This window comes from Numida meleagris, chromosome Z (genome assembly GCF_002078875.1).
Source record: "Numida meleagris isolate 19003 breed g44 Domestic line chromosome Z, NumMel1.0, whole genome shotgun sequence".
NCBI classification, from domain to species: Eukaryota; Metazoa; Chordata; class Aves; order Galliformes; family Numididae; genus Numida; species Numida meleagris.
The window spans coordinates 46,398,524-46,424,037 of NC_034438.1; the positions used below are offsets into that span (position 1 = coordinate 46,398,524).

Genomic DNA, 25,514 nt, shown 5'->3' on the forward strand with positions numbered 1-25,514 from the left:
GGCGGGCGGAGGCAGTGTGTATGTGTAAGGAGGGGACGGGAGGGGAGGGGGGAGCTGGCAGGCAGCCAGCTACCATCAGAATTAGCTCATTGTTCAATATAACCAGCGCTGGCAACCAAATCCCAGCCCGAGAGAGAGGGAGACTTTCCCCCAGCTACCCCCCACCCCTTTTTCTCCACGGCTGCACTTTGGAAGAGGTGCAGTCATTCCTCCCCACACCCCCTACCCTCTCTCCACTCCCCCAACTATAAATTCCCTCTGTAGCATGCTGCCCTTTTTTAATCCACATTTGTGTTTCAGATCATGTAGAAAGGACAGAAAGTGAGCAGGGAGCGGGGGCTTTTGTCTGTAAGTATATGCAATTCCAATCCACAGAATTTCATTTTACTTTTTATTAATCCTCTCTCTCTCTCTTTGTCTCTTTCTCTTCGTTTCCTTTTGCCCTTAGCTGGACTGTGCTGTAGCTTGCAGCACCCTCTCGGTGCACATTTCCAAAACAGGCTTTCTTAAAGGAGATGAGAGAACGTGCAGTATATGTGCTTAGCTCTTTGTCTTTGTGCTTCGAGGCTGGATTTCTGGGCTGGGGATTGTGCTGCACACATGCAAGGGGAGATGAGAAGAGGTTCTGTAAAACTGATTCCTTTCTTTTTTGGTTTTTCACTCCAAAACCACCAAAATGCATTTCTGAATTTCATGCACTTAGAATTTTTAGCATGCATGCAAGGCTTTAGGATTATTTTTCTCTTTTCCTCTCCCTTGTAAAACGAATCTCCCTCTTCTCCGCCCTGATACTGGATTCCTCTCAGGCTGCTGGTGTTTATTTTTAGAAAGCACTCATTCTTGCAACAGCCTTCTGCGTTTTTGCATGTGCAGCAGTTAAATTTTGGGTGGTTCCTTAGAGAGAGAGAAAAAAAAAAAGGCACGCAAAAACAAATGTATTTTGGTGTGCATTTTGTGATGTGTTTTCTTTCGTATGTTTCTATGTCCATTTATAGATATGTGAGTTTGCAGTTTTCTATCAAGCATGTATGTGTGTGTAAACATACGACTCATACCTAATTGTATCTCGTACATACACACTATAGGTAAGAAATATAGAATCAGTAGAAGAGAACTTTATTTTTTGTCACTTTATGAGAACTGATAAAGGAGGTGTGCTACAAATTCACTCAGTTAAGAGAGCAGTAATTTGAACGAGGTAGGACCTACTCTTTTTTTCCTCCCTATTTAAAATAGGTGTGTGCGTGCAAGTGTGTGTGTGTGTGTGGAATAGAGGGAGACAAAACTAGAGGTTATGTAATGCAGTGCCATTTCCAAAAATACCTACTCACTGGGCCATTACATTGTGAATGCCTGTCACTGTAACGCGTGTTTCTCGAGTGCAAAAAAACCACTTCGAGTATGCCTGCAAACAATGGACCACCTTTCACAGTAGGCATAGAATGATGGATTTTTGTCCCCTTGACTGATTTTTAGGTGCCTTTGCCATTAGGGCTCTTCAGAGAAGTGCTGAGTGCTATGAATAGCATACAGTTTTGCAAATCCAGTTACTAGGGATTCCTTTGTCCTATATCTAAGCCTACAGAACACTGAAGAGCAGAGAAACATGATATATAAGTGTACATGTGGTTAAAATAATTTGCATAAGTTTAATCTTTACCACTAAAGCTTATACTTGGCTCACTGACTATTGCACTGGAGAAAAAAAAACCTTTTAAATATTGCAACAGTTGGAATTACGCTTGTTTTCATTATGATTTTTTAAATTGTTTTCAGATTCTTGTGCTACCTGAGAGAAACTGCAATCCCGAGACTTAACAGAATCTAAAAATGGTAAGAATTAGTTGTTTTAGCAAATAATCTTTCTTTTTTTTTTGTATAAATACAAACCTTCTTTTCCCATGACCAACTCCCATTCATAAATACATGCTTTTTGAAGTTAAGGGAATTTGCCATACAATGATTGATGTACCCTGAAAGCTTCCGTATAATGAATCTTTGATTTTCTTGCAATTTTTTAATAAAAATCTGAAATCTCTCTTCGTGTAGTAAGGCTTATTTAATTGCAAAAATGCATGCTTAGATGACTGTGAAAAATACACATCAGAACACATGTAGGAAAACATGCAGGCAAAACAACATCCAGTAATTTCATTCTCCCTCCCTCCAAAAGAAAGAAGAAATAGATCAGTGTACTTAGTAAATGAAGCAGATTTAACATTACTCTTTCAGGGAAGCACGTAAGGTACAAACAAATTTTTCTTATTGTTCAGTAGTTTTTTATGAATGATAGCGTTCCTTAGTGATACAAATCTTTTTCAGAAAAAAAAAAAAGGCTAGGCCTCAGCCTAACTGAACTTGCAAGCACTTGGAATATATTTAATGAACCATGTTCAACAATTGTCCATTTCCTTCAGTGCTAATTGTGCTTATATTTTTACTGGGTAAAGCCCACATGTTATACTCTGAGATATTTCTGCTGGCACTGATTAGTTTTGAGAATGAAACAGATTTTGCACCTAAACATTCTCTAAATATGGTGCTCCCTGGGAAGGTTTGAGTGTCTCAGAATCAGCAAGACAAAGAAAGTTCCTTATAGAAGAAGTAGTAAAGTCGGCAGAATTTAATTCAATGATCTATAGTTGTGCAGCATTCTTGATTGAAGACACAGCTATCCCTGAATGTATATATGGTCATAAATAGGATTTATTTTGATTTCTATTAGTAAGCAGTGCTATCATAGACAAAAATGTGTTAATTTACACGGGGCAATAGTTTGCCTAAATTAGCATTGAGTAAGGTGTAGCATGAGGACAAATTATTTTCTGTATATGATGGTAAATAATGTGTGATATTTTCAAGGTCATACTATTATTAAGACTGGGTTAAATTAATTGCATTAATTTTATTTACTTGTGTGGGTCTTCAAAGTTATTTTGATGTGAAGGAGTAAGGATGAAGCAAAGGATGTTTAAAATAAAATATGTAATCTGTTGTAAAGTTTTTTTCTTTATGGCTCCTTATTTTATATCATTCCCATCTGCAAAAATAAACTTGCAAATTATGGAATTTTAATCTATTCTAAAACCTACTTTCATCAAAGTGCTTTGTTCATCTGTACATAAATGAATAGTTGGGGGTGAGGAATTATAAGGGAAATGATTCACTTTAGCTGTGAATAGAAATTGTGTTAAAATACATTCTGTTCACACAACTCTGGAATACTGGGTAAGGAAACTGTTTTCCTACCAACACTAAGGTGACAATCAGCCCACATTTTGAGATGGTGTGCAGGCTGTTACGTGCAATATAAGCCTATCTATGGAACAAAAGATTATTTTAAGTTTTGTTAGGCATAAAATAATTTTGATTTTTACCAGCAGATTGTTCTATAAATCTAGAAAGGCTCCTCTAGTAGGCAGACAAATCAGTTTTGTGAACACAGTCACCATGCCAGAATGTAATATACAAGTTAGAACTATCCAAATAGAGAAAGTGAAATGTAATTGCCCACTTGTTTGAGGTGGGTATGCACCTTCTGTTTTTGCAGTGTAACGTAAATCAAAATCTGATTTGGCTGTTTTTGAAAAGTTTTGTATTTATTTGTTGTGAAAATACTTAATTACACTTGTTTGTGATCAGGATTTCAGTGTAAGAAAGACAAGTTTTTGCTCCATCTTAGAAGGTTGCTTAAGAGGTGATATTTGGTAGGATCTCTTTGCCTACTGACACCTTTTTACTTCCTTTCTTTCTTTCCTTCCTTTCTTTCCTTTGCTTCTTTTCTTTCTTTTCCTTCCTTTCTTTTCTTTCTTTTCCTCCTTTTCCTTCCTTGTTTTTGTTTTCCTTGTTTTCTTTCTTTTTCTTTTCCTTCCTTTTCCTTCCTTCCTTCCTTGCCTTTTATTTTTTCCTTCTTTCACTTTTGTCACAGCATCATTGGATGTAATATGAAGTCAGATCACTGACATACTTTCCTTACAGCAGCGGAGAAACTTATCTTAGCACAGTTCTTGTATTTATTTCAAGCAGTTCTTTAGCAGTTCTAATTTGCAGGAAAAGTTATTTATATATCAACACCTTTTACATTGAAAGAAAAAATTGTAAAAGTGCTTACTTTGTTTTCAATATGAGAGCACATTCAAACTTTCTATTCTGCTTTCACTAATCAGTGAGAATTTAGCTGTTGCATTTCACCAGGTTCAACTAAACTTGATAAAATAGGGAAAAAATGCCTTGCTTATTCCTTACATTGCTACACTGAAAGTTCATTAATTATTTAGCTAAACTTACAGTGACCAGAGTGTTACAATGACCAATTACAAGTGACCAGAATAAACTTGCTTAGTGAGAACAAATTAATTCTTGGTGTAACTTCACTGTCTTATCTTCTCAGTTTCTTGATGTTCTTAAACTGTTTACAATTAAAAAAAAAAAAAGCCAACAACTTAGTAGGTTAGTTTGTTAGTTTTCAATGCTGCTTCTGTTCCTGCACTTGGAATTACTACTGCCTCATAACAGGTTAATTAATCTTTCTTGGAGCTATTTAATATTGAAGTAGCAATTTAAAGAGAAATAAAATGGCAAAAAAATATAACTTGTATTCTATCTCATGGGCATTTTGAGCCATTTTACACAAGAATATGTGCCGTTTAAAGACATGTCCTTACGTATGTCTTATTTGCTTGCAAATTGCTCACATGTAGGAAAAAAGTATTTTTATTTTTTTTAATTTGCTATGTATAGGGTCCTGAGGTTACTTTAAATGCTAAATTTATTTGAAATGCTAGAATTTCAGTGTTCCTGTATGTCATAACCTACAATTTTAGATTTTAGTGCTGTTTAAGAAAAAAAAAAGTTTAAAACTATTAGAAACCAAAAAGCAAACAAGCAAACAAAAACCACCACAAAAAAACCATGAGTTTTAGCAGTTGTTTGGCCTATGTGTTTCCAGCCATTGAAACGAAGGTTCTTGTCAGATGACAGAGAGAATTCCAAGCCCAGTTTTCTCTGACCTTAAAACCTAACAAAACCAGGAGGGACTTTTTTTCCCCTTTCTTGTAAGCTGTTTTTACACCATACCTTCACTCTTTTTTTTTTTTTCTTTCTTTCTTTCTTTCCCTGCCTCGCCTTCCTGCCTCGCCTTCCTGCCTCGCCTTCCTGCCTCGCCTTCCTGCCTCGCCTTCCTGCCTCGCCTTCCTGCCTCGCCTTCCTNCCTCGCCTTCCTGCCTCGCCTTCCTGCCTCGCCTTCCTGCCTCGCCTTCCTGCCTCGCCTTCCTTCCTCGCCTTCCTTCCCTCTTTCTTTCTCTTTCTGCTTTTCCTCCTTAAAGAAAAAATTACAAAGGCATTTTAGACCTTTCACAATGTGTTCTAGTTTTTTTGTTTTGTTTTGTTTTTGTTTGATTTTTGTTTCTGAAGCACTCAGGTACGTGCTCACACTGCATTTCATTTCTGGACTTCAGTTCAAAGAGTTTGCAGTATAGGTTCTAAGGAATTTAAATGACAAGTTTATCAGTAATTGATAAAAATATGCATCAGTAAACAGATACATCGTTAAAAATTTAATTTTGACGGACTCAACAATAAAAAGGTGTTCTGCAGCAGCTTTATAACTTATTTCAAACTTAACAGGATTAGATGACTTTCTTCTAAAGCAATATAGCTTTAGAATCTTTCTTGTGGAATCTCAAGGCTAGGAGTTGTACAGTATATCCGTGTCATCCCAGAGCAGAAGATCTCAGAGAAAGGTCATTTGGACAGAAGAGTTACGTTAGCATATCCTGTCTGAGCAGCATCCATTTTGAGGTGGTTCTGTCATTTGCATTCTCTAAATTTTGTAGTCTTACTCAAGGGGGAAAGAAGAAAGAGAAAAAAGAATAGTAGCTTATTGGAGAGAAAAACTGTCAAGAAAATGCTTTTCTTCAGTAACTCAGAGGAAAATATATGATAGCCTGCATTTGGATAAAGGGGAAAAATAACCATCCTATATCTTTTTGCATTCCTTCTGGAAATGCATAACATCATAGAAGTCAAGTGAAGATATTTATGAGGCAAAGCTTATATTTAAGATTTCATCCCAGCTTATCCATTATCAACATTTTCCTGGTATGTTATATGCAGATACCTCTACGCATTGTGTAATTTTCAGTGTCTGTGAAATGACTTTACTCTGGTTGAAACAACTGTTGATTGCTTCAGGATTGCTTGTAGAAAATCGAGCCTGGAACTGGTCTGGCCAGAGGCAAGCATATTCATATGCTCCGAGGAATAAGAATGAGATTCTAGGATGAGACATTGTGTTCCACCTGATAATAGATAAACACTAGGCAAATGTAACTGCTGATCTGGTGTGAAAATATTATACTGCTTTGTTAGTTATTGTTGAGTCTGCAATTGGAACTGACATCTCCTTTATGGTAGTTCAGAACTGTAGAGCTATAGGACTATACCAGGTCTAGTTATACTCCTATGTAGCCATAGGCAGAATTTGGTCAAGAGAAGTAATTAAAAGAAGATTTTTGTTTGTTTGCTTTTTCCCCAATACTTCATTACTGAAAACTTAGGGAGAATTAAATGCACAGCAGCTTAAAAAACATAAGCAGAAATAAAAACTTACTTTTTGCAGTACTTTTGCCAGGTCAGCTGCTCAACAGTGCAGAAAAACAACAAAAAAACAAAACAAAATCTTTACTTAATTATGGCTAGAACAATTTGAAAAGGAGTTAAAGAAAATTTCATTTTTGTCCAAGGCAGATATTGTGTATATTTCTGTGATACAACTCATATGCACATTAAAAAACAAAAGCTTTTTCTATGTGGGTTTCTTCCCAGTCTCAACCATGCATCCTCTGGGTGCTATTTTTTTTTTTTTTTAACTATGCACCAGTATATTGCATCTGATGAAAACTGTACTGACATGTGGACTTGGAGGTTTAAATAACACTTTGTCCAGGACAAACCTTTGCTGAACATTTTTCACAAGCTGAAACTTTGGATAATCAGAAATAATAATTCATATACATCTTGTAATGCTACACAGTTGTGTCATTGTCATACTATACCAACTTTTGAGATAAAAGCCTTCACCAACAATTATTTATTTCAGTGAGAATACTGTTGCATTCCACCTGAGCCCTGATCATTGTGCGTATGGCTAAAGAGAGGGGAGAGATACTGTGCCTAATAGCCCTCGAACATCTTCATTTAAAATAATATAGTTATTATCATTGATTAGGATGGGATTTTTTAATATTTGTATTTTGTTTTTATTTCAAATACTTATCCTGATACCTCATTGAACTATATTGGTTGAGGATGCAATCTGGAAAGGTGCAAAAATGTTCTTTTCAAACATTTAATGTAGAATGATACTATGAATAATTCTTTGAGTGTTACATGAAGTTCAGTTTAGACTGCTTTTCTGGCACATTCACTGTCATACTACTGAATGATTCCCTGTGTAGATGCTTCTGTGATGTTTCCCGATGTTTCCTTCTGTAAATACTATATTAGGAAAAAAGAAAAAAAATGGAAGATACCACAACCTCAAAACAAGTATCATTTACACATCCTGCAGGAAGAAATGTTTCTATATTAATTTTGGTAACACTACTGTTCTTGTCTGTCTACTTGCATAGCATACCTTTGTGGAAAGAAGTTTTAAAAGTTCAAAGGAATTTGTATACTCTCATATGAGGTAGAATAAGCCTTGGCTTAATATGAGCATTATCAATTTTTTAATTCTTTAATTCTAAGAACATTGATGTTTAGAAGGCATATATTTACATTATATAGTTGCTCAAAAATATTAAGTTATAAATAAACAATTCTTCCTTCCTTATTTTGTCATGAATTTATCTATAATAAATCTCCACCATGAAAAAATGTGATTTTAAATAACTCTTCATGGTGGCAGAATAAAAGCTTATGGAAATACTAGTAAAATTTCTTACCTTTAATTTCTGAGATAAGTCATTATATAAAGCAACATAAACAAAAACCAGAAACAATACTTGACAGAAAAAGTTGTTTTCTTGACTGTCTCCTGTTAAGTACCAGAAGCCACGAGTATTTTATTCTTCGCAAACTATGTGACATACGATACAGTTTACATTGTGTTTTATATTTGGAGTAACACTTAGGCTATGCTAAATCCTGGTAATGCAGGTAATACACTGACTGTGCAAGTTAAATGTACCATAATACTTTCAAACACCTGTTACAATATCATCAGTTGTGGCCATTTCATCTCTTTTAATGAGGTAAGTATTGGCTATACAGTGTAGTTCTGTCTCTCTTTTACAAGGTTACTATTGGGACTTTCAATACTTGCCTGAAATATGTTGTTTGTGAAAAGGACTGGTATCTCATGAGAGAGGTTTTCACTGCTAGGCTCTGCAGGAGAACAGGTGGCAAAGGCTGTGAACTTACCTCCACTTAGAGGACAAAGTCACTATGAATTTCTAGTCATCTTTCTGGAGAAATTTAAATAATTAAACAAAAAAACAAAAATCAAAAAAACAACAACAAGAAAACAGCCCCTAAAGCAGGGTTAGCCCAAAGCAGTCAGTGTAGTAAGTCTTCTGAAGTTATACTAATTTAGAGAATTTGTAGGAAATTAAATAATGGCTTATGCTTTGGATGTTTAGCTTAGTGTCTACATTTTGTGTAATTAAAATTGGAAAGGGGAATCTGGGAAGTCACACAGTAGAAATGAGTATTCTGGGCTTTCTCCTTTTATTCTTTCTCCAGGATTCCTCTACTGGCCACTGTTCTTGCTGGTCTTTCCCTTAGAATCAAAATTTTATGCAGTGAGGAGGCTGGACTAACAGGACTTTTAGTCAGCTTGTGACCAAATTTACATTGGGTTTTTTCCTCCTGTATTGCTCTTGTAATTTTTCAGCATTGGGTATGAAGCTAGTAAGGAGCTTGAGCATGCCACCTTCAGTCCAGAACCTTGCTGCCCTGCTGTGTGTTTACTGAACTTTGTAAGGAGACTTAGTGTGCATCTGCTTCTGCAGTTACCATTAGGCATAGATACAAATGGTTACTATTTAAATATTTCATCACTTGATTGTGCTTGAAGAGCAATGATGAACTCACAGGTAACCAAAATTCAGATACTATTTTAATTTTTAGGCTTGTTACTGTGTGTGTGTGTGTGTTTAGTAAAGTAACAAAAGCTAGTTTTGCAGCACCCAGGAAAACAAAAGGAAAACATAGTGCTGAGCAGGTTTTGGAGTTTGGTTTTCTGAGGGTCTTGTTTTGTTATTTGAATTCTGTAATGCTTAATAGTTCCAGAGTTCATGTACTCAAAGTCACTGTTGGAATAATGTAATTTACAGCTTTTTATTGGTTTCTGGAACTTTCCACAAAATATACATTTTTTTTTTCTTTCTGTTCTTCTGAAATAATTGCATTTCTTTTTCTGTCAAGAAGAGTGATACTCTGGTAATAAATATGTTTGCTAAATTCATGAATTCAGGCAGAAGTTGGATGAGTGTTTACAACAACATTCACAATGTATGACTTTTCCCTCTTACTCTTCACATGCATGGTAAATATTAACAATGTTCTGCTATGGTTTTGCATGCTTAATGAAGAAAAAGAGCAGCATGAGTGCGCTTGTAGCAGACAAACTAAATCCACCCTGACTAGTACAGAAAAGTCCAAATTGATCTCTGCCTAAAAATTGCATTACACTCAGATGGTGTGGGGAGGATTTCTCTCTAGGGAAGACCCAACTGTTTTCTGTAACTAACCTCATTCAATCATGTATATCAGAAGGCTGCTAACGTTTCTGTTAGGGGCTCTTATAAGCTAAAGAATTTGTCAGGAATGTGCTCACTGTATACTCAAGCTTGATTAGCTTGTGTTTTTCCCCTCCTGGACACTATATTTGCTCAATTTTGGAGGCCAGTAGTCAGGTAAGAGACCTTTTGGTGGTAAAATATGCTTGCTTAGCCTGTCCCAATATCCTTTCCTGCAGCAAGGGTAAATGCAGCAGTAAAGTGAAATAGTCTTAAAATTATATATTTTAGTAAATTTTGTACAGTCACTCAGATAGTTTTCTTGTATATGCCATGGGATTCTGCAAGCACATATATAAAAAAAATCAGGCTGTGCAATATAGATGGAGACCAGTGTGAGATCTTTAAAGAAGCTGATACAGATGAGTCAACATAGGAGGCTGGTTAGAAACAACTTCAGTGTAACCTGGAGAATACAAGCTTTAAAAGCAATTAAAGAAATAATGGATGAAGATGTTTTTTTTTAATGAGAAGTTTTATGTTTAAAATATAGGAAAATTACTTCAAGATCACTTCCTTATGTTGTATAGGGAAAGAGCAGATAACATCTAGTTCTGTAAAACTGACAGAAATTGAAGAAGTGATGAACAAGGACTACAGAAAAAAAGATCTCAAAAACCAAAAAAGCACAAAAATGAAACAAGAACCCAATGAATAAACTTGCTAATTCATGTACAGCACAGTGAGGGAGAAGCAAGGAAGAGCATACTTGTCTCATTTAGGCTTTTTCATCTCTATGTGGTTGTGAGTTTGAGTCATCAGATGAGGAGGAATAAAATGCAACAATAATAACTTCCCCATGAAAACACAGAGGCAGAAAAGGATGGTGATGCACAGAAGTTAAAGGCAGGTTTAAGTGTGCAGGTGTCTTGCTATGTTCTGCCAATATACTGTCATGTGTAAATTCTTACTGTAATGGACAGGTAAAGTCTACTCAAAAAAGGTAGACTGCTTGGATTAATCCCAGTCTGGAAGAGAACAATAGGATAATTATCCATCAGTTCTCCAAAACCATTTATCTACCTTTATTTGCTGTGTGAAAGATGTGTGAAATGACTGTAAAAAAACCTTTTTTTTTCTCCCACTGAGTTTTGAATGCTCATGGCATTGATGTGGAAAGCATGAGTGCTAGAAAAACCTCCTGCCCTGACAATATATTGAAAATTCAAAGACAGCTAATAAATAACTTATTGGGATAACTGTTGTGCCTCAACCAGAAGCTCAGACTTGTGATGCAGAGCCACGCGGAAAAAGCAATCATGTATACAAAACTGAGTGACCCCAAACCTACTGAGCTATTGCTCAAAGTATTTTTAAACCAGTTAAGTTCATTAAGTTGCATTTTAGCTAGGGAAAGTTGTGGTTTCTGATGGCTTAATAAGGGAAAGCTTCCTCACTGATTGTGTTTCAGAATCAGCCTATCAAGACTGGCTACAGCTTCTTAAATATAAAAAAGATTTGCCAAAACTTCACTGACTTTATTCCTCCTTATTTGAAAGACTATAAGCACTCTTGATGTCCTGGCACTCAGAAAGATGCAGAAGACAAAGGTGACTGGCAGCAAACTGCCACCCATCTAAATTCTTGAGAAGCAGCAACCATTCAGCTGACAGTTGCTATGTGTATTAAATCTTGCACACTAGATTTGGGATGTGGTGACATTAGTGTCATATGCTATCATAATGCTCCCCTCACAATCTTAAACTCCTGGAAATAGGAGCATTAGCTTACCTCTCATACTTCAGCGAATGGTAAAGCATGCATCAATCCTAGCACAAGTTTTCTTTTGGTTTTGTTTAAAATTTATTAGTTCTGTAACAGAAAAATTTATTTGGTGTTAAAACAGCAGGTACTGTTCATGCATCTGTATGGTGCTGGTAGACTGTCAGTTATGAGGAGATTTTAACTGCAGTGGGAGTCGTTTGGGGGATATAGAAGTGCATGTTACAGCTCAAACAAGCTGGTATCTAAGAATCTTAAAAAACTGCAGAGAAATAACTGTTTCAACTTAGCAGGCAACTGTGTTCTAATTTTTGCAAAAGAAAATACATCAACACACAATTGGAGAAGAAAATCTGCTAGACACTTTTTGATCATGCTGAAATTGGGCAGGAAGGAAATGATAGACAACCTTTCTTCTAGAAGCCCTAATGCTGTTGATTTGCACTGTAGCATCATGAATCAATGGTGGTGAAAAATCTCTGAACTACTTTAAAGTTATATAGGTACAGAAATGCCCTCAGAATGGCATAAGTGTAATGTTAGTGCTTCAGAGGGGAAGAGCACACCATGAAAGTGGTATGATGGCACTTTCTCCTCTTCAACATATACATCTGTCATTTTGCTTCCCTGTTCTTCAGCCCATGGCCATTTGTGTCTGAGGGAAGACTGATAATCCATCTGGTAAAGTTTTCCTTTTTTTTTTTTTTTCCCTAGGTATGCTAGTGCAGAATACCAGACATTAGGAATTCACAGTGTTCTTTTCATAATTCCGTTCTACCTCCCACCTTCTACCATTAATTCATTTTTATGACAAGAAGTGAGCTGAAACTTCTCAAAAGATGATTGCTGCTCCACTCAGAGTGGTTGGTTTTCTCTGTTAAGCTTCTAGTTTGGGAATCTAGATTGCTATGAACTTGAACAGGAATTCAGTTGTAGTCCATATTAAAAGAGGGAAAAGAAGGAAAAAGTAATTCTGGGGACGTTCTTATTTATTTCTTAGCTATAATAACCTTAGAAATGCTTAGTAAGACTGTGCTCATTGTACTAAGTTTAGAGTGTCTTAAATCTGTTTTTTTTTTTGGTTTTTTTTTTTTCCCCCCTCATGATGGATGTTTCTGAATATTTGAAAAATGCTTTTAATGTGTAGGAATGAAGAATGGGTAGTAAGAAATCATTTTAGCATTTTAACTGGTACAGTGAATTATGTCCAGCTCTGTAAATATTATTTTACATGTCTGTTTTGAAGGTAGGCAGAAGTTTGTGCCCCCTTACTTTTGCTCTTAAAGAAGACGGAGGTTTATGAGAGGGCCAGTGGCTCATTATGGAAAAATAGGTATTTATGTTTTGAAATACTGGTTAAACAGAACTTCTGCAATAGCAAAAAGAGGATTCTTGGTTTGCTGAACAGTGGAGAAAAGAAGAGCTTACTCTGGGAAATCTTTCTGATTTTGAAGATAAGTAGCTTTAAGTAAATAGTTCAGCAGTCTGGATACTGCAGTAACTAAAAAAGCTGGGTTTTTATTTTCCTCACCTTTGCTTTTTCTGATTAATAATAGTAATTTTTCTTTTTTATTTTTTAGATTTTCAAGAAAATGGAGTAAAGAATTGAAAATATGTTATTTACAGGTTATAACTTCTTATATGAGGTTGGCCTCAATTTTTGCTCAGAAACTGTTTGTTGTTATAGAACACTGCCTCAGACATGTCCTGGATGAGTGGGTTTCTTTTTCCCCAGCTCCTCAAAGTGAAAGTGAAGCATTTTGTGTATCACATGTTCTGCCGGAAGGATTTCTTCCAAGGCTAATAATGCCATTAGTCAGATATTTAGGGGTGATCCACTTTGACAATTTATGGTTGAACTTTACTAGCTTGGTATTTCCCTAATGAGTGAGGCTATCAATTTGAGTAAGCATAGTGCTCTTTCGCTTCATTTAGACTTGCAGAACTTCAATTCTCAATGTATTTTAAAGTTCAGTAATTCTTTTCTAAATCCTGATGTTATTGCTATTTAAGCCAAGCTTGTACTCTCATAGTAGTCATACAGGAAATACTAAGAAATGAAAGGATGGTGTGTATCAGTGAAAGCATTTATCTAGAAGTGTTTGCTTCATGGTAATGGCTGCAGTGCAGTAAGCCTTACATCCTATTTTGTAATGAAGCATTGATTTGCACTTTTTCTCTCCCTGTAGATCATCTTTCATCTTGCAGTTAATATCAGTTGTTTTGAGATGTTGTCGTTGACTTGATGTGCTTGCTGTGTTATTTATAGCATCAGTATATTTGAACATAAAAAAAGTTTCTGCATGGCAAAATACCAAGATGTCTTTTTTTTTCAGCTCTTGTGGATTATACAAATTCCTGAGTGGACTTTTCCATGTGGGCAACTTTTTTCATTCCAGAAACTTCTTCTACTTAGCCAGAGTCCAAACCGTGATTCTCTGGCCTTTCAATGTTTTTCAAAAGACAGCTGGTGAAAACCCTTTGTCAGCACAGTTCAGGACTTAGCAGCATGTGGAGGAGGTCCATGTGCTTTTTATCTTACAATGATGGCCACAGTAGTTGCTTTTGAAAAACATATTAAGAGTAGGACAGTACTAAAATATCTCTTCTTGGAGGAAACTGATGTGAAAGATAGCTGGAGATAGCTGGGGTAAACATCGTATGGTGTTTTTATGTCCTTTTATGTCAGGTGCTATTTTATTTCTATTAAACTAGTACTATAGAGTACAAGAGCTATGGGCTAACGTGAATCTGGTTCATACTCATTGGAAAATACACAAATTCATCCTCATCATAATGAATAATGTTTTTTCTTCCTTATTCTTTCCTTCTGTCAGAAAATACACATTTTTGTGAACTTGCCCATTTTATGTGCATGCCTTGCTGCTTCATGTCATGGGCTTTCACACAATGAATATGACTACATAAATAATATAAAGGCATAGGTGAGGGTTGCATAGTCAGTGATTATAAATATCAACAGAAGAGATCAGGGTTTGCTTGTTATCTTTCATTAGTGTCTTAGAGAATTAAGGTGAACATCAGCTGATGAATTCACAGAGCACTTTCTGTGTTATCCTGTGTCAGCCGTAGTCGGGGAGCTTGACTGACTTTTTCGAGATCATGCAGTAGTCCCAAGTATGAAATAAATCCTGATGCTCTAATCAGTAGGCAGCACTGCGTTTTGCACTGTGGAAAATTGTAGACGAATGTAGAATAGCAGGCATTGCCTTAGGCCATGTGCTTCACATTTCCCTCCTTCATTTCCTACTATATAGAGTTCTGAATTTTCTCTTCAAAAGATGATTTAAATAATCTTCAAATAATTTCTCCAAGCTATGTCTAGTCCAGTTGTGGCAACTACTCAAAGTGCAACTCTCTAGAAATGAAAACATTTCTCGGGTTTCAATACAAATACAGTGGCATACAGGTGAATTAATCCTGTCTGCCAGGAATTTCATGGACAACACAAATTTTTATTCCCAAAGTGTGAACAAGTTTGAATGCTGTAATTTATATGTTTGGCTTGAAACAGTTTTATGTTCAAGCACCTTGCAGAAAGAGTTCTATTCTTTAAACCAAAGGCCCAGCAGGCAGACCCAGCAGGGAAAGAAACTTAAGGTCTTCAGTGTTGCATACAACTTGTAATTGATCGCTTTAGAGCTTAAGGAGAGTGAGATGGAAAAGTGTTCTGTCTTCATCCTGAAGATGAGGATCTGAGGCACAGGAAGTTTCCAGCTCAGACTCATGGTAGTAGCTGAAGTGTATTCGCTTGGCATTTGCTCCAGCTGCCCACAGTAGAAAGCTGCCTACCTTGAATCTCACCCATTTTCTGGTAAGTTAACCTCTTATTTGTGGAGAAGGCCTTGGAGAAGCATGCTCTTCTCAGGCAGGATAAATCAGACCACTTCTCCTATGGTTGTGTATGAAGCTCTGCCACAGAGCAGTGGTAGGTTGGTACCTTAACCACTAAATCCTGCTGACAGCTCATTTATCCTACATATTATAGAATATGTTGGAGTTCCTTTAAAGTCTGAAATATTGGATGGTAACACAAGATTATAGCAATGCTCAATGTACTTAATGCTTAATGTACTTATTAAGTTCCAGTTCACAGTTCAGTATGAAAGGATTTTATTAAGTTCCAGTTCACAGTTCAGTGTGAAAGGATTATCAAAGTTGTGTTCCCCTTGTCTCATGTAGTTGTCAGCAAAGTTAATCATCTTCATTATCTTCATTCATTTTAATTCATCCCTCTCTTCCTAAAATTGTATGTATTTGCATTGCTACAGGTGTATCAGCCAAGGCAAATGATTTGGGTAAGCCAGAAAATCTTTCCAACCAGCCGAGGAGATGGGGGATTTCTTAAGGTAAAGTTATTTATGTTATTTCTCTCATCTAAGAGTTTACTAAAATGATAGTTTTCTGAGGGGAAAAAAAAAAAAAACCACCAACAGAAAAGAAGAAACCAACAAGCCACCACAAAACATTGACAGTTCAATGGATTTTATTATATGATTTTTTCAAGAGAGTAGCCAGCTTTCATGATTTCATCATGAGTCTCATAGTATTCTGTTTTTCTTGAAGCTTTGGCTCCATGAGCCAAGCAGTTACGTGAGGATTTCAGCTTTCATTTTAAAATTATGTTTTTAGTGTTCAGACTTGCAGAAAACATGGGCTTTTACTGGCTACATACCAGAAAGGAAACACGTTAATTTTCAAGAGCTCTGATTTCTTAAGTCTGTCTCATGATTCTTCAGGCTTGAGATCTGAGTTTTGAATGCTTGATTTTGGCAGTTGTCAGTTACTAATAAAGGGGAAAAGGTAAATTATAATGTAGAGAGAGGGAAGGGGAGATTGCTGTTGTTTTTATTTTGTGAAATTCTGTGCTTGTGCTTTACCTGGCTTAAATGACAAGCATAAAGCGCATGACATTTTTCATTTAAGTTGGATGAGAAGGTCAGAAGATGTGGTTTACCAGACATGACTGATAGATTTTGTTCTGTTGCGATTGCTGGTTTCATAAATCCCAAATAAGATTTGAAATTTGCATAGGAAAGTAGAACAGTTGTTCAGAACTACAGAATGTATATGTTTTATTCTTGCTTCTCATTCATTAATGACTCAAAGTCTGGAAAAAAAATTGTCAGGTCAGCAAATAAGAGCACATGGAAAACTGTTTTGATTAAATTTCCATTACTATCTAGACTCCAACTTCTTGTTAGCAAAACTCTGCTGTTCCATCTGGATAACTGTATTTTACATATATTTATTTGTAAAGGAAGTTCTAAAATTCATAGTTGAACAGACTCATTTGAATTTGAATCCTTTAAATTACCATATATGGTGGTACTGCCATTCCTGACATTGAGAGTGTTCTAACAGTTCATCTGAATAGGCTGATAGCGATGCCAGATTAAGACAAATGTACAAAATGATCAAATGTGGTCATATTTACATTAAATAAATTTGCTGATTTTATTAATCATCTATGTGTTTACTACTTGATTTTTTTTTTTTAAGTTTCAGCTTTGTGTGTTTCATTCATCATTACTCAAAGTAGTTCCTAAAACACAGGAATAAGGTTATGAACTATGTGCAATGTATTTTGTAACAATTCTGCATTCTACTGGGTTTATGAGTAGCCATGTTTTTACATTGTACATATCTTTAAAAAAATCACCAAAAGGGACAACCTGCTGAACTAATCCATGTTATAGTTTTTTTTTCTTTAAAGTTACTGCGTTCCTGCTTTTTCACTACCATTCTGACCCTTATGCAATTTTTCAAAAGATATTTGGCATAAGCTTAAAAGGAGCAGTTTTTAGTTTATTGCACAGTTAAGCTTCAGAAGCAATTTAAATATTAGCTGCACACAATCCAGTTTCTAGCAGAGTATCAGCCTTAACAAAATCCCAGTGTTGTTGGAATCTAATTATTTTTCATCATGCTTATAAAATTAATCAGGATAAATTTCTGGGGAGAACCGCAGAAACTGCTCAGCCCTTCTGCAACTGAAAATTTTATGTGCTCATTTTTAATACCAAACTGATTGAACTACCGAAAGAATGAATTAAAATCAATAGAGTTAAAAAAAAATCTAAATTTCTTTCTTTTTGGTGTTTTTTTCTTGTTGTTTTAGTTTTGTTTGTTTTTATTTTTTCCCCTCATGCAACCAACAAGTATAAAAGGATATATTTATGAAAGACAACTTACTTCCCAACCTAGAAGGATCATATGGGACTTATAATCTTATGATTGTATGGCAGAATTTCAGCATTAAGATTGTTTTCACAGCTGAAAAGGAACTGCCCAACACAATACTTTTGGAAATCTGCCCAGACCTTTGGTCTGTGTGGTGTGCCTGTTTGCATGTGTAAGTTTCTAGTTTTCTTCTCATATCCTGTAATGATACACAAGTAGCAAATTCAGTCAACAAACAAGCAAAAATATCACATGGATGGAATTTTCTGGACTCCTGTGAGGGAACATATTTGTACAGTCACCAGAATTTAAACATCATTTTCTCACTCTGAAATGCTGTCTTTTGCAAAATCCCCAGTTTGACTCTAACAAAGCCAAGGTTATGTTTCCACTAGATCTTCTGCAGCTAGCAGACTCCTGCATTTCTACTGACTGAAACTCACCCAGTTTGTAAGTTTCCGATGCTCGTATGGGTGTGGGCACTGCTTGCCCCTGGGGAAGGATTTCAGCCTGAAAACAGCTCCTGGTTGGATGCAGTGCAGAGCCCCAGGGCGAGTTGTGTGCCTGAAGGCAGAATTTAGCCTGTTATCTGTGATAAATACAGTGGGAAAGCCCTAGGATGGCTTCATTCTTAATGCTAGTAAATATGACAAGTATGGACATTCCAATGAAAATTATGGCTCTGAAGAGCCATAAGAGAAGAAGAAAAGAGAGAAGACCCTGAAAACCACTTTCTAGGTATATGTGAGACTGCTGTTCAGCTTCTGATTCAGAAACTCAAAACCCTGCTGTCAGAAGAACTGAACTTGGAATGGGTAATTTCTGTTTTTTAAATGAACTTCAAAAAAAATTGATCTTATTTCATTAATACGTCTTAAAAAATAAAATCAATAAAACACCTTTACAATTTTGAGCTCTTAAATACACACTTAGAAAAAACAACCAAAAACAAAACACAGAGATCTTTTCAAAAACTTGGAATGTATTGCTAGATAAATGCATTATTTTTGTTTAAGATGCCGTAGTGACATATCACTAGCCAAGTATTTTAAGCTTGTATTTAGCCTTTAGGCCTCCTACTGAGGCTTGAACTGAAACATGTATTTGTGTTACTGATTAGGATTCAGCTGGTGAGTAATTAAATATAGTGAACAAAATTGTCTCAGAGGTAGCTGGGTAACATGGCACAGTACTTCCTTACCAATTCAGAGACCACAGTAATATACTACAGAGCCTTTGAATTGCCAATAGGAAAAGGTTAAGTGCTCTTTTCAATGAAATATTACAGAAAAGTCTCCTATTAGTGTATGTTAGATGCATAAGACATAAGGTGTTTAAAAAAATTGAGGGTTAATCTGCAAAAAGTTCTCTCAGTAATGAAATAATCTTTCATAACTCAGACACACTTTTATGTTGGAGACCAGGTGGAGCCACAAAACAGAGATTGGGATATAAAAACAAACGAGCAAGATCATTTGTTAGTAGATAGATAGTACCATGAGCATCAGTGTTTTTCTCACTTGTGTTGGTACTGAGTTATGTTTTCAGTGGGGCTCAGTGCTCTGTTGATTTGTGGCAACAAGTTTTTCATTCATTATACTGAGACACTCTGTCTGCATTTTCTGCTTCATGTGTGCAAAATGGATAATTGCTTGTTTTTTGGCCATATTTGTAATAATGCCAGAAGTACTGCACACTCATCTGCCAGTGCAGCTTTATGTCTGAGCAGTCCCAGCCATTACGAAGGACACTGAAATTCCTTGATTTGATGGGCACAAGAAAACTCCTGTTGGGTAGTGTAGGGATGTATAACTGATGGTGATCTTTTGAAAGGGTTGTGTCTCCATAGCATCTTCCGCTGTAAACTTGCTAGGATGGTTGGGGTATCCCCAGCAGCAACAAGTGGACAGACTCCCTGATGGAGGGCTGTTGCTGGCCTAACTCAAATTCTTTGACTGCCATGGCACACTTGCTCAGCCCCAGGAAAAGACTTTTCCTTGGATGCTGCATAGCTTGCCTGGAATATAACAATCTTTTCCTCCCAGTGGCATTAGTATTAACAGTTGATTAAGCTATCTTCAGTAGATCTTTACTGCTGAACCAAAGTTAGGGGATGTTGAATACCTTAGGACATGAGAAGGGAAGACCCAAGAGGCAGAGAGTCACAGCTAATGCTATTTTTCCTCTCTGCAGGGATGTCTTCCCATCTCAAAGGAAGTAAATCGCAAGAAGGAAAGTGAAGTGGAAGGGGCATGCTGGGCTCCAGTAAATGGCGATGGACACCATTTCACCAAAATCAATTACCTCTGTGCCTTTTAGTCATGATTTTTCCATTTGTATCACATATGGTGTATGGGTTTGATGAGGTCATGGTGTCATATATTGGGAATTGTTTCTGTGTAAATCATCAAGTATAAGAAGAAACTATGGGACTCTGAGCCTTGCTTTAGAGAATAACAGTGGACAAACGTGTACCATAAAACTAGGTTTAACATTCTGACTCAAGCAAAAGCTCTCAGAATTTCACACTGTGAATCCATGTTTACAAACATTACAGGTGGGCCCTCAGGCCTGGTTCTACCACAGCAATGTCTTCCACTACTCAAACTCCACTGCTTACATGAAACTGGTAAACTACTCTCTCCACTTTCACCATCCCTAACTGCTTTTTGCAGAGGCTGAGAGTCCCCCTTTTTTTCATTTAGATGTAACAAACCTAGTAGTTTATTTTCATCAATTGTCTGTATATCTCTATATTTTATCCATGTACTCTTTTGATGTATAGAAGTAGTATGAAACTCATGGTTTCCTTGTGGTAAGTGATTGTGATGCTGCCACGGGATTTGAGACACTGATGAATGGTGCTATTTTGGACTTTAAATATGCTCCTTGGCAAGGTAGCTCTGATGGAGTTATTTTTTATTTCCATGTTCTGAGAAGGTGTTGGTACTTTGTTTTTCTGAATGTTGTTCTTTAGACTGGACTGACTTGTTTACTTGTGTCTTCAGTGTGGCTTTCTTATTCAGTGCCGTAGGTGAGTAACTACTTATAGTGTACAAGTGAGGAACTGATTCACTGTCAGGGTCCACTCACAAACTTGCAGTTACAGTGGGAGCAATTACAAAACTGTAATTTACATCTCCTTACTGACTCCTATCCACCTAATGGAGAAAAACAAGCAATAATTTTTAACCAACCTCTCAAAATCTCTTTTGATTTTTGTCATTTTTAAGGCCTTTTTGGAAGAGGGACAGGTTTTAAAGTCCTCTTCTAATACATAAAATAGGGGATATTGTAAGAAACACACTGCAGATTTCTGAGAGGTTAATTCCTACAGGGGAAAAGAGTACATTTCCACAGCACTGTCAACACATGAGGTTTACATTTTTGTTCTTGCTCCCAGATATCTATCAGTACAAAACAAAACAAAATACAAAACTAAACAGTATCATCTACTCATGGGATGTTGTTGTGTTAGACGCAGTCTGAAAGCCCACCTTAATTTTTTTATATAATTCTGTCTATTAGCTCTTCCTTTCACAGGGCAGGCCTTGTTCTGAACTGTTTTAGCTTCTGACTGTTAAATACCAATGCATGCACTGCACTTCCTCTGTTTCTTTCCTCTCCTCTCCTTCTGTATCTCTTTTCTTTTCCAGTAGATTAGATACATCTATTATGCTGTATATAGAGCTACAAATAATATTCAGCAGTTGTGGCATTTATGTATAGTTGCAGTTGTGTACTGCTGAAAATGCAAGCTTTTGTAACAATGTGATCTTTAATAATGCACTACAAGTACCCACTGTACTTTAGCTATTTTAGTAGGATTTGTTCAATAAATATGCAAGCTCTAATGGTAACTGTGATGTCTCCGCTTCTTTAGTCTAATTAAGCACTCCTTTAGTTAGTTTTACACCTGTTATTTACATGACTTTTAATTTTTTTTTTCAGGGAAATGAGGCAATGAAAACTGGGCAATGCAAAAGGTGATTCCTTTTGTTGCCTGCTAAACAATAGCCATTAAGATAACTTAAGTGGATCTGGGAATTATCATAGAATCATAGAATCACCAAGGTTTGAAAAGATCTACAAGTTCATCCAGTCCAACTGACCACCTATCACCAGTATTTCCCATTAAACCATGTCCCTCAGTACAACATCTAAAAATTTCTTGAACACCTCCAGGGGTGGTGACTCTGCCACCTCCCTGGGCAGCTCATTGCAGCACCTGACTACTCTCTTGGAGACAAAGTATTTCCTAATGTCCAACCTGAATCTCCTCTAGCACAATTTGAGTCCATTCCCTCTAGCTTTATTACTAGTTACATGGGAGAGGAGGCTGACCCCCACCTCACCACAGCTTCCCTATAGTTGTAGTTGTAGAGCGTGATAAGGTCTCCCCTGAGCCTCCTCTTCTCCAGACTAAACAATCCAGCTCCTTCAGCCACTCCTCATAAGCCCTGTGCTCCAGACCCCTCACCAGCTTCATTGCCCTTCTCTGAACAAGCTTCAGGGCCTCAATGTCTTTCTTGTAGTGAGGGGCCCAAAACTGAACACAGTACTTGAGGTGTGACCTCACCAGGGCTGAGTGCAGAGGGATGATCACTTCCTGCTCCTGCTGGCAACACTATTTCTGATACAAGCCAGGATGCCAGGCACACTGCTGGCTCATTTTCAGCTAAGTGTTTACCAATATCCAGGTCCATTTCCTCCACACAGTCTTCCAGCCACTCTGCCCCAAGCCTGCAGTGTTGCCTGGGGTTGTTATGGCCAAAGTGCGTGACCCGGCACTTGGTTTTGTTGAACTTCATCCCATTGGCCTTAGTCCAGCAATCCAACTTGTCCAGATCCCTCTGTAGGGCCTTCCAATCCCCAGGCAGATCAGCCCTTCCTCCCATCTTGGTGTCATCTGCAAACTTAATGAGGGTGCACTCAATACCCTCATCCAGGTCATCAGTAAAGATCTTGAACAGTACAGACCTCAATACCAACCCCTGGGGAACACCACTTGTGACCAGTCACCAGCTGGATGTGACTCCATTTACCACTGCTATCTGGGCCCTGCCCTCCAGCCAGCTCCTTACCCAGCAAAGAGTGTACCTGTCCAAGGCACAGGCTACAGCTTCTCCAGAAGAATACTGTGGGAGACAGTGTTGAAGACTTCGCTGAATTGATGACCGCTGGACAGCTGCAGTCATGTGCTTCTCTTTTAAGCCTGCTGGGTTACATGTGAGATTTGATGCTATTTTTAATAATCCCAGGAGGACGCTGTGGTGTTATATGCATGACAAATACAATACATCTCATTTCTCACTTCTGATGAATCCAGTTAAAATGGCATTTTTTTAGTATGTTCAGTGAAGTTTGAAAGAATACTGGCATAGTCCTCTCTTTAAAAGCAGTGTTGTTGGAGGAAAAGGTATTATCAGCATTTTCTAGGTTTAGAATATAGAATATAGATTTCATTTTAGCATAGAATACAGTTTTTAGCATAGAACACATTTTCTACAAATGCAGGCAATGATCTTCCAGTTGATAACCTGATGTGGTCTGCCCTTTAAGTTTTCCAGTCTTGAGACCAAATGAGTGCAATTCCATATACCATAACTGTTTATTCCACCAAATGAATTTACATCAGGATTGAGTTTGGTTTGATGCCTTTGGTTATATCATAGAAATCTGACCACGCTCGCGTGGCACCACTGCTTTCTGATCTAAATGGCCACTGATCTCACTGCTGTGTAGGAAACATCACAGACGGTAGTTTTTCCTTATCTGTCTGAACACATATGTTCCTATCTATACAAATACTGCAGACCAGCAATCCCCTCCTAAATCTCTGCAAGGGGAAGTAACCAATCCAGCTGCTCACCTGCAGGACAGAGGGCTAGAGAACCTGTGAGAGGAAAGGGACTGGAGCCTCATCTCTGCTTGATGCAGCAGGAGGCATCTGCCCCCAACACCCACAGTGCCACCAACCCCTGCAGTGTCCCTGAGTAATAGATTCTAGGCTCTTGGGCTGGAAAGGAATAAGGGTCTGGAAAGTAGTCAGAACTCATGCCCCATGAAGCACATCAAGCATGCAGGAAGTAACAAGCATAGGGAGTGAGGCCAGTCAGGGCACTGCATTAATGCCAGTGCCACCAAAAAAAGGTTTAAGAGTTTTAGTAATTGGGGACTCCTTGCTGGGGGCACTGAGGCTTCCATTTGCCGACTGAATAATCTCTCCAGAGAGGTGTGCTTCTTCCAGGGGTGTGTGTTAGAGACATTAGGAAGGCTCTACTACAGCTCATTAAACTGGATGGCTACCATCCTTTCATCGTCATTCAAGCTGGATCCCAGGATGCTGCAATGAGGAAAGTGAAGAATATTAAAAGGGACTTTGCATCCCTTGGAAAAATTTTGAAGGGATCAGGGGTGCAGGTAGTGTTATCCTCTGCCCTTCTGATGGGTAGCTGGGACCCAGAAAGAAGGATGAGGACATGTCAGGTAAATGACTGGCTGAGGGGGGTGGTGTCTTGATCAAGGCTTTGAATATTTTGATCTTGGGCAGACCTTTGAGAAACCAGGTATGTGGGCTTCCAATGGACTCCAACTGAGCAAGTGGGGGACAAGTGTTCTGGGGAGCAAGCTCTCTGGATTGATTACCAGGGCTTTAAACTAGGTTCGATGGGGGAAAGGAGGGGAGTTAGGTGTGACAGAAAAGGGCTGAGGGATGTTGTCACTCTTGTCACTGATGGAGATTGCAGGGAAAAACCTCTGAGTTATTCTATAGGATTGTGCAAGCTCCTCAGAGAAGGTCATGTTGCCGATACTCTGTCCAAAATCTTCTTGCATCCCTTTAGGGATAACTGCACCTGCTGCTTCCCTGAAGAGTCTTTATACCAATGAACGTAGCATGAGAAATAAACAGGATGAGCTGAAGATCTGTGTGTTGTCACAGGGCCGTGATCTCATTGCAGTCATGGAGACGTGGTGGGACAGCTCGCATGACTGCAGTGCTGTCATGGAGGGCCATGTCCTTTTTCGGAAAGACAGGCTGGGGAAGCAAGGTGGAGGAGTTGCCCTTTATATGAGAGAGCAACTAGAGTGTACTGAGCTCCACCTAGCACAAGGTGAAGGACGTGTGGAGAGCTTGTGGGTGAGAATCAAGGGGCAGACTTGTATGGGTGACACCGTTGTGGAGGTGTACTACAGATCACCAGGTCAGAAGGATGAAGTCAATGAGGTCTTCTACAAGCAGCTGGAAGTAGCCTCACAATCCCGGGCACTGGTTCTCATGGGGAACTTCAACCATCCAGACATCTCAGGTCTGGATGGTTACATGTCAGGTAAGCAGCACAGCCAGGCACACATAGTCCAGATGGTTCCTGCAATGTGCTGAAGATAATTTTCTGACACAGGTGGTGGAGGACCTGAAAAGGTGGGGGGGTGCTTCTGGACCTTATTCTTTCCAGCAGGGATGGGCTTATTAGGGATGTGAAGGTTGGGGGCAGCTTGGGATGCAGCAATCATGAGATGGTGGAGTTCAAGATCTTGAGTGGAAGAAGTGAGGCAAAAATTAGGATTGTTACCCTGGATTTTCAGAGAGCCATCTTCAACCTTTTCCAGGGCCTACTTGGAGGTATCTTATGGGCTAGAGTGCTAGAAGGTAAAGGGGCCCATGAAAGCTGGGCAACATTTAAGCAAAGCTTCTTCCATGCTCAGGATCGGTACATCCCTAGGAGTAGGAAGTCAGTAAAGGGAGGCAGGAGACCTGTGTGGATGAGCATGGAGCTCATGGAT

General features: G+C 37.9%; 1 long non-coding RNA gene across 1 annotated transcript; it reads left to right on the plus strand.

Moving 5' to 3' along the window:
- Positions 7-15,811, plus strand: LOC110389757. The gene is made up of 4 exons (XR_002433369.1): positions 7-197; positions 301-348; positions 1,777-1,833; positions 13,106-15,811. It is a non-coding gene; the product is annotated as an uncharacterized LOC110389757 (long non-coding RNA).